General features: G+C 34.8%; 2 pseudogenes; both read left to right on the forward strand.

Annotated features, from left to right (window-relative positions):
- The first annotated feature begins 1,076 nt into the window (after window positions 1-1,076).
- On the forward strand, window positions 1,077-3,418 carry LOC114034627 (annotated as a pseudogene).
- Window positions 3,419-8,349: 4,931 nt separating this feature from the next.
- Window positions 8,350-9,279, forward strand: LOC114034562 (annotated as a pseudogene).
- Window positions 9,280-16,293: the final 7,014 nt, after the last annotated feature.

Below are 16,293 nucleotides of genomic sequence, written 5' to 3' on the forward strand. Positions count from 1 at the left end.
CATTTCTAAATTGGCTGAATGTGTATATTCAGACCAGTAACTTGATATAACAGAGTTCAAAATCAATATCAAAATGAAAGACTAAAAATGAGAAGACCATGTAGTAAAGGTCTTCTTATCTGACCTAACTTGTTGGCATTGGAAAATGGAAATTGGATAAGATAACAATCAACAAAATAACAATAAAAATTGAGACAAACTTTCATCATTAACTAAGTTAATCTAAAGGATACATCAGTCTCTATGAAGAAGAGAGAAACAAAGACCTGAAACATTTTAAGACATTAAACACTTGATCTCCTTGCCAATTTGGAAAATATGGAAGCCATGGACAACACTGGTTTAGGAATACAAACTTATTTGTAAAATATTATGGGAGACAAAGGGCAGCTAGGTGGTGCAGTGGATAGAGCACTGGCCTTGGAGTCAAGAGGACCTGAGTTCAAATGTGACTTCACACACATAACACTTACTAGCTGTGTGTGACTCTAGGCAAATCACTTAACCCCAATTGCCTCACCAAAAAAATAGTAATAATTAGTAGAGACAGAAAAGTTGCTGAAAATTCAGCATGAAGCTCAATGAAGTCAAGTCATCCCAAGAGAATTAAATAATGAAAACAGAAGGAATATAATTAAGGGTTTTGAATAGGAAAGTTGTGTTAAATTTATGTATTCATTCTACATTTGTACTCTATGATCCTCAATAAGCTACAAAAGGGCATAGAAATGACACTAAAGAAAATAAACTCAAGAAGAGAAACATGATATACAAAGGGGGTCCATTGCAGTGCTGCACCCCAAAGGGGGTCCAGTAGCACCACTTTTAAGTAATTTCAGTATTGATTTCCAAAATAATGAAAGAAGGAAAGATATATAGGGCTCAAAAAAATAGATGTGATAATAATGAAAAAACTAATCAAATACACACCAATCAGCATTTTCCTATCTTTATAATCTCTTTATAAAAATAAATTCCACATGCAACAAAGGCATTATTGATGAAGGTATTTTAAAGTATCATGTAAGCTTTCTCAAATAACTTACTAGACCACATCTTTACTATCATAGAATTGAATGACAGGTGCAAAGAATTCATGATTGCACACTGTTTGTTATTAACTGTATAAAGACATTTAATATAATACAGAAGACACTACCTCAAAGGTTTTTTCCCCCAACATACACTCTGAAATGAAACAAGATCTCTTGGGGAAAAAAAAACAATAGAGATAATAACATTATTCCCTTACCCTCCCATTGTTAATACAGTGTGGCATGAAACATCAACACACATACTAATGGGATGCCCATCAGTTGGGGAATGGTTGAACTAGTTGTGGTATATAATTATGATGGAATACTATTTTGCTATAAGAAATGATGAGAGGGATGGTTTCAGAATAAACCTGAGAAGACATATATGAACTGTTGCAAAGTGAAGTGAGAAGAACCAAAAGATCTTTGTGCACAGTAACAGCAATGTTGTAATGATGATCAACTGTGAAAAACTTGGCTATTCTGATAAACACAATTATCCAAGAAAATTCCAAAGGATTCATGATGAAAAAAAAAATGCTGTCTACCTCCAGAGAGAGAGAGATATGATAAAATCTGACTGCAGATTGAAGAATAATTTTTCATTTAATTTTTCTTGCTTTTCTGTTTTCAACATGGCTAAAAAAAATTAATGCTAAAAAGAAAAAAAGGTTAAGTACAAAAAAAGAGATACATTCACCAATTGCCAAGTTTTTTTGATTCTACCTCCACTTCTTCTTCATCTTTCTTTTCATTCACACAACTGCCTCTACAGTTGAAGTAAGTCCTCATCACAATTTTCTTGGTTATTGCAATATTTTTCCATTCTCCCTTTCTAAATTATCATTTGCAAAATTATCACAATGATATTTGTAAAGCACATGTCATTATACTCCACTATTCAATAAGCTCTAATAGCCTCCTAAAACCTTTAGACTTAAACACAAACTCCTCCATTTGATATTCAATGACAATCAAAACTGCCTTCTACCTTTCCAAAATATCATATATTACTCCCCTTCAGATACCCTTTAGTCCCACTAGAGTAGCTTTTGCTAATATATACAACATTTTGCCCTGGTGTTCCCCCACTTTTCTAAGAGAAGGAAGGTTGTATTTTATTATCAGTTTTTTGGAACCTTATTTTGATAGTTTATATTTATGTAGCACTTCTCAAGAACTTTCACATATATGATTATTTCTCTTCCTCTTTGTTACCTGGGCAAAGCAGGTGTTATTATCACCAATATAAAATGAGAAAACTGCCTCAATTTGAGTGAATTGCCCAAAGTCACAGCAAGGGACAGTGATAGGATTAAAACTGCTATCTTCTAACTCCTAGACTATCATTTATTTCACTTTATCACCTGCATACCCATAGAGGGGAATCATAGATTTAATACCAGAAAACATCTTTGATATCATCTATACATTTCATTTTATAAACAAGGGATTTGAAGCCCACAGAAGCTGTGACTTACCCAAGTGGTGGCGGGGGGGGATTGAACCCTGGCCCCCTGACTCCAGATTCAATACTCTTTCCACTATACCATATTACTTCCTTCTGTGTAAAATCTTTTGTTTAGTGGTGCAGCATTCAGGCCTGGTGATGAAAGGAGACTGCTTCTTCTTGCAGGGAGAGGGCTGAGAACTGTGCAATAACCTACTGCTGCTGGACCTCAAGGAGCATGGCCTGAAGCTCAGAGAGAGCTTCAAGAAAAGGCCCAAATCTTCCTTCCACACCATCCACTATGGTTTTAAATCAGTATCTATAGAAACTTCATGTGAAGGAGAACTCTTGGTTGGCAAAGGAGGATGAAATCACAATTACAATAACACACCTTCCTGGATCCACACCTCCAATGACTGTGTTCAAAGGAAACAAAAGACCATATCAGAAAGACTGTATTAGCATCATTAACCATGACACTGGTGAATGTGTGTTGGAAAAACTTAGTAATAGCATTCATGTCCAGAAAAAAAGAGATGAGGGAAGCAGGAAAATCCAGGCCCAAATACAACAACCTTCCCCCTGCTCGAGTACCACCATCTCCTGTACCATTTACAGTCCCCCAAAAACCACCAGTTAGACAGAAAACCTTCCATGTGAAAGATAACCCCTCACCCAAACCTCAATTTGATAACATTAAAAGAGAGCTGAGAGCAGAGGTTAAAATAATTGGAGCAGCTCACAGGATTTCAAGCCACAAAGGGGAGGAGCTGGCTGCTTGGGCCATACCCTCACAACCTCCTCACTGGCAGTTCAGTCACAGAAACCCTGTGGCCAGTGGCATCAGCCTAACCCAGGAAATAACCAGCTGATGAACACCCTTCAAAAAAACTTACAATTGAGTCAATCTAGCAGTGACAGCAATGACTAGCACTAGAGCATCCTACATCCATCTCTTTGACAGGTGAACATGTGGAGGCAGCAGGATGCTAGCAAGAAACCCATCACAAAGGAGAGTACTTGGGAGTTAGTGATCAATGAGGATGTTGAGGGTGGATCCAAGAGTCTGAGCAGGACTGTTTTTGTATCTATTGGGGGGATAATCTGTTTTGAAAGTTTTATCTAGGTCTGTAGAGTAAATAGCTAAGAGGGTTTGTTGTTTGGTTAACATCATGGATGAAAATCCTGAACAGCTGTGGGGGTGTCTTGGTTATTCAAAGGTTGAGTGTTAAACTATTATACATCTTTGTCATGTTATCTTTATTGCTGAAGCAAATCATTTGTCCTTTGGGGGAAAACATCTCCCCAAAAGTGTATTGCAGACTCTTCAAATTATTGACCATGTAGAAATGAAGATTGCAGTCTTCCTCACCTAATTAGACCTGACCAGATAGGCCAGTGGAGACAGACTTAAGCATAGACTTTTAGGGGCAGAGAGAACATTATATATGATCCGGTCTAAGTCCCTTATTTTCCAAAGGAGGGGAGGCTTAGAGAAGGCTAATGCAGCTAGTTAAAAACAGAGATGGGAGTAAAATCCAAAGCACTTTCTCTATTGTACCACAATGCCTCTCATTATGTTTAATTCATGAAATATATATTGAACACCTACTGTGTGCAGAGCTTAGGTGTGTAGCAAAACCAATGGTCTGTGCACATGGAGCACAGATACTCATTGGAGCTTTGTACCTAAACTGCGAAAGTCAAAACTACAATTTTATTTCTAGTTTGAATTTGAGCAAGTAAAAGTTGGTTATGTACCAGACAGAAGAACCTCATGTGTAGGTTCAATGACTGGATGAAGTTGGAGGTTTGAGTACTGAGTTGGTAAGGGAATTCCATGAACCCTTGTTCATCTTTCATTAGACATAATTGATTCATTGGATTTTAAAAAGGATGTTTTTTGTTAAAGAAATAATAAGAATGGATATGAGTAGTATGGACTGGGGGGGGGGAATAATTGAATTATGAACCAGAAGTGAAGGTCTTTTTTCTGTTTGGTGTGTGTGTGTGTGTGTGTGTGTGTGTGTGTTTAATCCAAGTAGGACTTTAGAAGCACAAAATGAGAGTACCATAACTCTCCTTGATCTGGGGATTTCCCCCCATGATTTTATACAACTATGCTTAAATCACAGGTTGTGTTTTTATATACAGGTGTACCTTGTTTTATTATGCTTCACTTTATTGTGCTTTTCAGATACTGTGTTTTTCACAAATTGAAGGCTTGTGGCAACCCTGCATCAAGCAAGTCTTGCAATGCCATTTTTCCAACCACATGTGCTCACATCATGTCTCTCTGTTGAATTTTGGTAATTCTTACAATATTTCAAACATCATCATCATCATCATCATATCTGTTATGATGATTTGTGATCAGTGATCTTTGATGTTACTGTTGTAATTGTTTTGGGGTTCTAGGAATGATGCCCATATGACAGTGAACTTAATAAATATTGTTTGTGTTCTGATTTCTTGACTGACTTGCTCTCCCAGTCTCTCTCCCTCTCCTTTGGCCTCCTTGTTCTCTGAGACACAATAATATTGAAATTAGGACAATTAATAACCCTGCAATGGTCCCTAAGTGACCAAGTAAAAGAAAGAGTCACTCAACAAGATAAATTTCATTGTTGTCTTAGTTTAAGAAATTGCCACAGCTGCCCCAAGCAATCACCACTCTGATAGTCAGCAGCCATCAACATTAAGACAAGACCCTTCACCAGTCAAAAAGATTATGATTCACTGAAAGCTCAGATGATGGTTAGTAATTTTTAGTGATAAAACATTTTTAATTAAAGGATGTACATTTTTAAGACATAATACTATTGAACACTTAATAGACTTAATGGTGTAAATCCCACTTTTATAGGCACCGGAAAACCAAAAACTTCATGTAACTTGCTTTATTGAGATATTCACTTTATTGCAGTGATCTGGAAGCAAACCTGCAATATCTCTGAGGTATGTCTATAACTGAAAGCAAGACAAAATATACCCTCTTTTGTACAGATCTTTTGCAAATGCTTAAACTACTGATGAAATGAAAAAGTTGTTCTAGGACAGCAATCCTCAGTTACAATTGAGTGGATCTTATTGAGTGTACATTCAATAGGTCTCCATACAGTCTAAATAAATATCTAGTTTACTATAATTAGAATACAAATAATTTAACACAAGAAAAATATTTTGATTATGTTTGCTGGGTATATAGATTTTTAATTAATTTCTGGACTATTGCCTCCTTGACCTATGCCTCCTTTTCATCCCCGTCATTCTCTACCTGTTGACTCTTCAAACTCAGTTCTGAAGAAGGAGAATATGAATCTAGACATGGAATACAAGACATATAAGGGTTGCTCAAAGGTATACAATTAAGCAGAGCCATAGTTAGGGGGCAGGAGGAGGGGCAAAAACTCTGCTTTTCCCTTACAAATTGACTAAGGACAGCTGGAAGTTTAAGTAAGGGGGTATAGACCTTATTTCCTTGTGATCATTACTTTTTGGTTCTTACCCAAATCTTAGGCTTTTAGGTTGAATTCAAGGGAGTATAGGAATTTACTTATAACAAATTGATCATTTATTTATAATCTGATGGTAGTGTTGCCATCAGAGATAGACAAGACTATTATCAGTTTATATTGTTGCTGGAAATAAGGAGTATTTATATGTTACATTGCTATTATTAACTTCCAAATTATTTGATCCAGATTTCAGCGAACTAGTGTTTTCTGTTTGTTGTTCAGTTGAGTCTGACTCTCCATTACCCCATTTGGGTTTTTCTTGGCAAAGATATTAGTGTAGTTTGCCATTTCCTTCTCTAGCTCATTTGACAGATGAGGAACACAGGATTAAGTGACTTGCCCAGGGTCACATAACTAGTAAGCTTCTGAGGCCACATTTGAACTCAGGTCTTCCTGATTCCAGGTGCAGCATTCTATCCACTGTGCCACGTAGCTGCCTAGTGTTCTAAGATTTCCTATGTAAGATTTTATTTTTTTTAATTTTAAATTACAAACAAATGCTAAAGAAAACAGGAAGGAGCTTGATTCTAATACTTTCAAGTCAAGATGTTCATTTACTAATAGTCAAAAAAGATTGTGTAAATCTATTATTTACATATAGCACTATGATTAATTATTCAAATATAGTAGGCTGGTAGGGAAAATATGGAGGGTAGGACATTACAAGAATCTGTACATTTTAGATGAAAACTTGGACATGGGAGCCATGGATGTTTTCAATATTTTGAAACATCTGATGATTTTTTAAAAAATACCCTTTTATTTGTTATTTGTCTCCCATCCTTTAGTATTTGTTTAGAGATTGGTAGTCGTGGTGGATAGTCAGAAATCTCAAAACCCTGGAAATACCACAGTACTAAAATTTTACATTTGATATCACAGTGGGGTTTGGATACTAGCAAATTCAAGAGATTTTTAGTGGAAAGCAAGACTACTTATTAATTAATTATTTGTCTTTTGTCTGTCATAATCTCATTTTTTTTTCTGTGTATAGTATTTATATATACTTGTCTTTGGTAGTGGGAAAACTTCAGACTCCAGAATTCCTATTTCCCTGATTAAGATAATAGATTCAGTAGGATTTGTGTGTATGTGTGTGTGTGTGTGTGTGTGTGTGTGAGATGTATTTGTTATTTTGAAATAAATATTCTCATGGATGTATATTAGGTTATATTAAAAGTGGAATTATTCCAATGTGTAGGATAGGTGGCATTTTGGAAACAGGGGTATGTTGAAATAAAAAAAAAACTAGTAAACTAATGATCATCATTTGCAATTACCATTTTCCCATCATCACTTTTGTCTCCAGTTCATTTTAACAAGTTAACTTAAAGTTGTCTGGATCTGTGATATAGTTTTTAATATGTTGTACCTATATTTTATTTTCATAACTGCTTTACTGTAGGTTAGAAATATGCATGTTTTTATTTATGTAAAATATTTGCTTGTAAAGTTTTATAGTTTACTTTTTTTAAATCACTATATTTAAATGAGAAATTAAAGTCAGCAATCTTTAAAAAAAACTTTCTTTTGAAATAGGTCACTCTGCTGCTACTGAGCCACCATCAGTGCATAATGTACTGTTATTTTTCCAGGAGTGAAAATGGATTAGAATGTAAATACTTTATATATAACCTTCCAAGTCAAAGCCCAACTCACTTTCTGCCTATACCTTCTTTAGCTCTCTTTACTTTGCTCTTACTCCCCTGCTACCTGTTCCTGGATCTTTGTGGTTGACATTCTATATTCTCAAATTAGGATAGTCATTTGTGGTGCCAGCAAATATTTGAAAGTAGTTAAAATGGACTGCCAGAATAGTAACTAAAATAATAGAAAGAAATGTTCTAAACCACTGATGGGAGTTCACTTTTGAATTCATGATTGAGAAAGGCATACTCTATCAGAATACTAATTAGAACATTTAATGTTCTGTCTCCTTTGTAACAATGTTGGTAGAATTTCCATTTCTTAATACCATTGCTTTAAGGGCAGTAATTTTGGCTGAATGGAAAGTCAATCTGAATTAGTGAAGTGAAGTCTATTGAAATACAGAACCTTTCTACCACATGGTAGTTTCATTTTTCTAAAACATATTGTGTTTCTGAAATACAGAGTCTTTACTGCCAAGGAAGTGTTGGCAAGTAGAAATTCAGTCAGACTTACTTTAATATATAGAAATTTGTGTATAAAAGAAAGGGGGGTGATTATGTAATTAAAAACAAGTCTCTTGTAAGCAAATTAAATGTTGTTCCCTCAGTCTTGTTTACAATTTTTTAAATTTTATTTTAGGAAAGCTTTACTTTTTGCCCTCCAAAAAAGTTTAAAAAAAAGTAAATTGGGGAAGATGGTAGCCTCCTTGGGAAGGTTATTTCGGGCTTTGGTTGCTTGACATGTGAACTCCTTTCCCTTGGGCATTTCTGCAGCCTTTAGGCCTGTTGCTACTAGAAACATATTCACAGCCAACATAAAGCCCATGATTGCTACCCATTCAAATTTTTCCTTCAGCACCAGTTCTTCAACTTACGTTTCTGCTGTAACCTAACATGCTTCATATTTTAAGGGTACAATCATTGTCAATGGAGAATTCAAAGAAATAAACATGATGACTTTAAAGGCACATATTTGGTGTTTTTCTTCTACCCTCTTGATTTCATGTTTGTATGTCCAACAGAAATTGTTGCTTTTACTGACAAAGCTAATGAATCATGATGTGAACTATGAAGTAGTTGCAGTTTCAGTGAATTCCCAATTTAGCCATCTTGCCTGGATAAATACACCAAGAAAGAGTAGCAGTTTAGGCCATATGAATACTGTACTCCTATCAGATTTAACCAAACAAATTTCCCAGGACAATGGTATTCTGCTTGAAAGACCTAGCCTTGCATTAAGAGTTCTCTTCTTGGTGCAGTTAAGCGGAGCAGTGGATAGAGCACCGGCCCAGAAGTCAAGAGGACCTGAGTTAAAATGCAGCCTCAGACTAAACACTTGACACTTACTAGCTGTTTGACCTTGGGCAAGTCACTTAACCCCAATTGCCTAAAAAAAGAAAAAAAGATAGAGAGTTCTCTTCTTGATTGACCCTAATGGAGTTATCAAATACATGAGTGTCAATGATCTCCCTTGTGGACCAAAGTGAAGAAGAAACTCTTCATTTGGTGAAGGTATTCTAGTTTGTGGAAGTGCATGGAGAAGTCTGTCCACCAAATTGGACACCAGATTCACCTGTGATCAAGCTGTCTCTACTTCCAAGGAGTACTTTGAGGAAAATGAATAAATAAATGATACCATGTATTGAAGACCTGTACGACTTTTTAAATTATGAAGAAATTACAAATTGGAATCTACAATAGCATGCAAAAAATCACTGCATATAAAAGTGTAGAATATATACAAGTCATGCTTGTATCTATAAATATTACCCCAAAATGCTCAGTTTTCATAAAATTCCCTCCCAAAACTATTTAACCTTAATAGTTTTTGCTAGTTCAAAGGATACTTTAGTACTAAATCTTTGCTTTCCCCATAGTTCTTAATAATTTGCATTTACTATATATTTGATGTCTTCATTGGAACTTAGAGGTTCCCTTCTTGAATATATAGGCTAAAGAAATTGTTAATTGATTTTATATGTGCAAAACATGGGTGTGGTAAACATTGAATTAGGATGTTTCGAGGAGCTTGAGTTATAGATGAACAGGGTTAGCAGTTTTCCCTTAACTAAGTATCCCTTTGTAGGTTTGTTTTTATTATTATTAAACTATAATCTTTTTTCCTCCATATAATGAATGCCCTGTAATTAAAGATAATAACTTAAGAGGTCTAATTTGACTCATGAAACATTTGAGTATAAGACAAGTATGAAGTATATTTGTTTAAAAAAATTACACTTACAGTGGTAAATTAAAGTATTTAATCATGGTGAGCAGACCAGAGGTTTTTAATTCAGGGGTTCATTTTACCATTATTTGAAGTTTGAGTGAACTTGATGTCCTGATACATTTCAAATACTGTTTAATTCGAATATAAAAGATAGCTGTTGAATCCCAGAGTTATATATATAATGCACCTTTGGAAATTATTATTGAACACTTATTTTTCTGGCTGATGAATAACTCAGTGTACAATATTTAATCAAAAATAAATTTTAAAGTATCAAAAAAGTATATTTTAGTGTATCTCCTGACCAAAGTATCATGCATTCCTAAATGGGGATATATAAATTGATAAGTTTTTTTAACTCTTTGAACATTCCTTAGTATTATATGACAGAAGCAATTTTACCATTTTACTTTTTAGAAAAAAATATTTTATTGACATTTTTACTGCTGCCAAAAAAACAGTTAACATATATAAAAACTGTTTGATAAAATCAAAGTGATGAAGGAAATGAAGTATTCATTGCAATCAAAATGGATACATTTGTAAAGATATTTTTCTTATTACTACCAATATTTCCCTTTTTTGATTACTGCATTTTGTCTTTTTTTTTTGCAGGAGTAGGAGAAGTTGAAACTGGGTGTTCTTATCTCTCCCAGGGTGGAAGGTCGTCAGCCACTAGTGGGCTAGATTCTACCACTGATCAGCAAAGAAGCTTTGATCTACTCCATTGACCTGGGTCAGTTTTCCCCTCCCTAGGCAGACTGGTTCTCTTCTCACTCCCAAAGGGTTCACTGTATTATGCCAGACTTAGTGAAAACACCAGATCAGCTTTCGCCCTACTGCAGCTCAGAACTCCCTAGCTCAAATGATCCACTAGCCTTAGCCTCTCTTGGTAGCAAGAATTGCCAATGTAAATCACCACATCTGACCTAACTACCATGACCTCTTACATTATGGCATGGATGAACAGAAAAGGAGGGAAAGAAACAATGTTTTATTTAGCACCTACTATTTGTCACTCACTGTGCTAAGCACTTTATAAATATTATATCATTTGAGCCTCACAACAACCCTGCAAGGTAGGTACTACTATTATCTCCATTTTACAGTTGAATTAGCTGACCTAGACAGTTCTTAAGTGATTTACTCATGGTCACATAGTTAGTAAATATCTGAGGCCAGATTTAACTCAGGTCTTTGTGACTCCAGGTCCAGTGCTGTATCCATTGCATCACCTAAAATTTGCTAAACCTCTTCAAAAGCAATAATTGCTATGGGAAGTGTGTGTGTGAGTGTGTGTGTGTGTGTGTGTGTATACATACATATACATATGCATATACATTACATATGCATATATATGCAAATTTCACAACAAGAAAGATAGGTAAATAGATTTTAAATTCATTTTGGCAGAACAAAAATATACTTGGTTAATTCATGAGTGAAATAGTGCATTTTAGTTACTATAATAGTTATAATAATATGTTATGTTAACATGCATTTATGCAATGTTCTTAGGCTGCCTGTTTCCACAAAAGCCCATCTCCTTAATAATTGTATTCTCCTAGAGTTGCTGTATAGCTGGGAATCATGGAACATCACCATCTTGGAAGATTTAAAATAACAAAATAAAGGAATGGAAAAATGCATATTGGTCTTAATGAAACAACCAAAATTGACTCATATGTTAGAAGTGGCATAGAAAAAACATTTCCAAGGACATGAATGACTAGAAAAATAAATAATCAAATCATTTAGTTGGGATGAGAGGAAACAATTAAACAGCTTGAATTGCCCATTAACATCCTAGAGACATGAAGAGAATAAAAGGAAGGCCTCTAGCACACGGCTAAATCATTTACATAAGATTTTTGTTAAATTAAGGACAAGAATTGCAAAGTATGAGAAGGATGAAAGGAGTATCTACACTGTTGAAATTAAAGACATATTAAAGTAGGAAGAGGAGTCATTCCATTAATGAAAATACAGAAGGCACAGATTTGTTAACTGACTCAATCAATCAATAGTAAACTGGGATTTAAGGAATTTTCCTGTAACCAAATTACAATGTGTGGACAAGTTGTTAATAAAATGTAAAGGACTTTGAGACTTTGGATGAGGGAAGATGATGACACACAAGGAAAATTTTGTTTCTTACTGAAAGGATCAGGTCATACTTCTTGAGCTATGTATAAAAATAAGTTATTCCTGTGATGAGCAAAATGAAATGGTAGATCAGAAGCACTCAAGGCTCAAGTCTCTGACAGAATTTTTCTTTTTTCTTTTTATTCAGAGAAAGAAATTCCTAGTAATTGGAGCAATCCAAAAGTTGAATGGGTTACTTGGGAGACAGTAAATTTTTCATTTGCAAAACTCAGCAATGACTGAGTGAACACTTGGCATATCTATCTTAAAGGGAACCTTTTTAAAGTATGGACAAGACTAGTTGTTAATCCTTCATTTTTGAAGAGGACCAATGACATAACAAGTTATGTCTTCACTTGTACATGAATTGGATTTAAATGAGGCAGAGTTGCAAAAGGCTTCAGCCTCACTCTCTTTTCCAGAGTAATCAAAGTCCAGTGGCAAAACAAAAGTCAAGGTAATGGCCTGGAATGCAGTGGATGACCTTGGCATCTTCAAGGTCTGAGCAATAAGTGTTCCTCAATGTCTGCTTCAGCCTCCTTCATGATTTTGTAACAAATTGTTCTCATCCAATATTACATCAGGGGAAGTCTTCACACACTTAGGGTAGAAAATTCTCCTCACTCACCACTGGTTTTGAGGCTTGTTGGTTACCCTCAACATAATTTAGCCTATCTGTTGAATTAGTTGGTCATTGAGTGTCTTTTGAAGTCTGAAATTGTGTCCTTCTATGACATATATGTCACGGATATACCTGTACATATTGTCTGAGTCAATCTACACAATTGCAAAAGACCAAAGCAAAGGTCACACTTCTTGAACAACTTTGGTCAGCAAATTAATAAAGTAAACTCTTCCTTGGTTAGTCTCCCATAATGTCCAGGGGTTTTGCTTTAGTTTTCAATTAAATCCCATTGCATTATTTGACTTTTATATTACCTTTCTTCTTGTTTAATATTAACATCCTCAAGGCGAAGTATTGACACACAAAAGTATTTGTGAGCAGTAGGGGGAAACCACGTCTTAAGAAGAATAGAGTATCTCCAATAGAAATACAAGTGTAGAGCATGCTATTTACACTGGCACGTTACCATTTGGACTACGGGTTCTTGTAAAGAAAGTTTTTAAGCAAGTGATAGATAGGTGGAGATGAGGGTTGTTCAAATCTCCTATATTTCAGTTAATACTTTAGGAGGAGGTAAGTGGGGTGGGTTATAAATCTTTCCTTCTGAAGAAAGTTTCTACCATCCCACATCTTACTGACAATTGGCCCGATTCATGGGACTCTACAAAATTATTTTATAGATGAATTCATTACTATTAATAGGAAAGTGACTGGTGCCTGAAATATTTGATACAAAAATGTCTATATATTCTTAAGTCTAGAATTATGAGAGTTTTTTATGCCTTGGAGCAAAAAAAAAAGGTTTTCCACAGGATCATATTCATGAAATAACATTGAAAATAAATGATTGAATTGACAAAAATGAACTAGAATATGTAGTAAATCTGTCAGGTACATAATTATTATCTATTTGTTCAAAACATAGATAAATATAACAATAGAATTATAAACTATTCTTCATAAAAGGTTTTATCTTCTACTCTCTCCTCAAAATTATTGGTATGTATGTATATGTATGTATATATATATATACACATATATATATACATATATATATATATATACACAATTATAACTAGGTGATGCAGTAGATGGAATGCTGTGCCTGGAGTCAGGGAGATCTGAGTTCAAATTCAGCTTCAGATACTTTCTAGCTCTGTAACACTGGGTAACCATGTAATTTCTGTTTGCCTCAGTTTCCTCATCTGTAAAATGGGGATAATAATAACACTTATTTCCCAGAGTTGTTGTGAATATCAAATGAGATAATAATTATAAGGCAATTAGCACAGTGTCTGCCACTTAGTAAGCACTATATAAATATTATTCTCCTCCTTCTCCTTATCATCATTATTAATATTATTAGTATTATATATTGTCTGCCCCCACCCCCAACACAAAGTAAGCTCTTTGAATATATAATATATATATAATATATATAAGAAGGTATAATTAGATCATCTAACTTATTTTAAGATAAAATTAAGTTATTTAACTGGGTAAGTTATTTAATTTCACTACTCCTTATCTTACAAATCTAAGCTAATAAGGAGATAATAATTTATCTCTAAAGGCCCTTCTAGCTCTAGAATTTTATTATTCTCTAGATATTCTTACTATAGATGCTACCAATAGTAAATATTTTAAGAATTCAGAAGTGAGGTGAGGCAATGAGGTCTAATGTAATCAAGGAAGGAATTCTCACACCAGTAATTCCCCACAATGACAAATTCAAAGATCTCTTTGAAACACAGAAAGAGAGAGAGAGAGAGAGAGAGAAATTGAGAAACAAAGAGACAGACAGAGACAGAGGGACAGAGAAAAACATAGGGAGAGAGACAGAGAATGAGGGAAGATTAGAAGAGGGAGTAAGGGGGAAAGGGGGAGAGGAAGGAGAGAATGGAGGGGGTAAAATATCCATGGAAGGCTTCAGAAATGAGTTAGGACTTAAGCTGAAGGATAAGAAGGATTTGCAAAGTCAGAGAGGAAGAGGAAGGACAGGTTAGGAATAGAGGAACAGCATAAACTGAGGCACAAAATGCAAAAGGAATTTCAGTGAAGCTACATGCTAGGTTAAGGAAGAGATCTAGTGACAAATATTAGTGTGCAATAAGATGGGACAGATAAGTTAGGCTCAGTTGATATAGGACCTTGAAAGCCAGGCAAAGATGGGTTCTGCCCACTTCCTCTTATCCATCTGGATATAAAATTCTATCCAGGTGGTGTGATTTATGATTAGCATGTGTGCTTAGTGACATTTGAAAACTCAATTTTCTTTATTTGGTTTTGAAACAGGAAGGGCCTTCATAGACACTGTTTCCCTACAGATAAGAAGTGATCACAGGTGATGTCAGTTGACTTGTCAGGGCACAGGAATAGAAGGGACAGTTTCAGAATGCCTAAACAATTGTTGTATGATAGTCTAAAGAAAGGCACATGGGACAGCAGGCACAGAGATTAGAAGAGGATGAAACACTTCAAGGACAGGCTGAAGCATAGCCTAGAACAAAGTAGCATTACAGTGGAAAGACTTTGGGAAAGTCACTGATGATACTCCAGTTCTCCACCCCTGGAACCCTGTTGAAGATCTTTATGCTATGGTTAAGTAAATTTTCTTTTGTTAACTATTGAATGACATAGAAATATCTCATTTTGTTTCCAATATATAACCTAAACAACCAGGAGAGAGGCCTGAGTCAGCACTAGTCCAAAAAATAGTGAAATGCAAAGGCTATATAGCACCAAGTCCTTAATCTGTCAGTCTCTTCTGCAATGAACTAGAATCCCAGTTTGGCCTTGGAATCAACCTGGTCCCTTAAAGATCCTCTTTTCTTAATACATATCAAAGACAAGTTAGGGATAGACTAAAACTGTAACAGCTTCTGGGATATAAATGAATAAAGTAAATGAATTTTGTTCTACAATGTCAATACAATGCAATACAATCTAATATGTTTTCTTAGCCTTTGTATTTTCCCTGCACCCCCTCAGGCTGAACATAGTGTCTAACATATAGTAGAATCTTAATAAATACTTGTTAAATTAATGAATGAATATATCAGATTGGAAGTAAGCTGCAAAAGTCATCAGTTTGGCACTGGTTAAGATGATATAGTTGTGGACAAGCAAAAGTTTGTATCAACAGACAGTAATTAATCAAGATTTAGTAAGAACCCATAATGTGCTTAGCATTGTGCTAGAAAAATATGAGAATAAACAAATAAAATAAACTCTGTCCTCAAGTAGCTTGCAAACTTTCCTTGAATATAACTAAGAAAAGTGAAACAGAAATAATATAAGAAGGTATAATTAAATCATCTAACTTATTTTAAGATAAAATTATTTAACTGGGTAAGTTATTTAATTTCACTACTCCTTATTTTACAAATCTAAGCTAATAAGGAGGTAATAATTTATCTCTAAGGGTCCTTCTAGCTCTAGAATTTTATTATTCTCTAGATATTGGTACTATAAATGCTACCAGTAGTAAATATTTTACGAATTCAGAAGTAAGGTGAGGCAATGAAGTCTAATGTAATCAAAGAAGGAATTCTCATACCAGCAATCCCCCACAATGACAAATACAAAGATCTCTTTGAAACACACACACACACACACACACACACACACACACACACA

Source organism: Vombatus ursinus, unplaced genomic scaffold (assembly GCF_900497805.2).
Source record: "Vombatus ursinus unplaced genomic scaffold, bare-nosed wombat genome assembly UNPS02009062.1, whole genome shotgun sequence".
Taxonomy (NCBI): Eukaryota; Metazoa; Chordata; class Mammalia; order Diprotodontia; family Vombatidae; genus Vombatus; species Vombatus ursinus.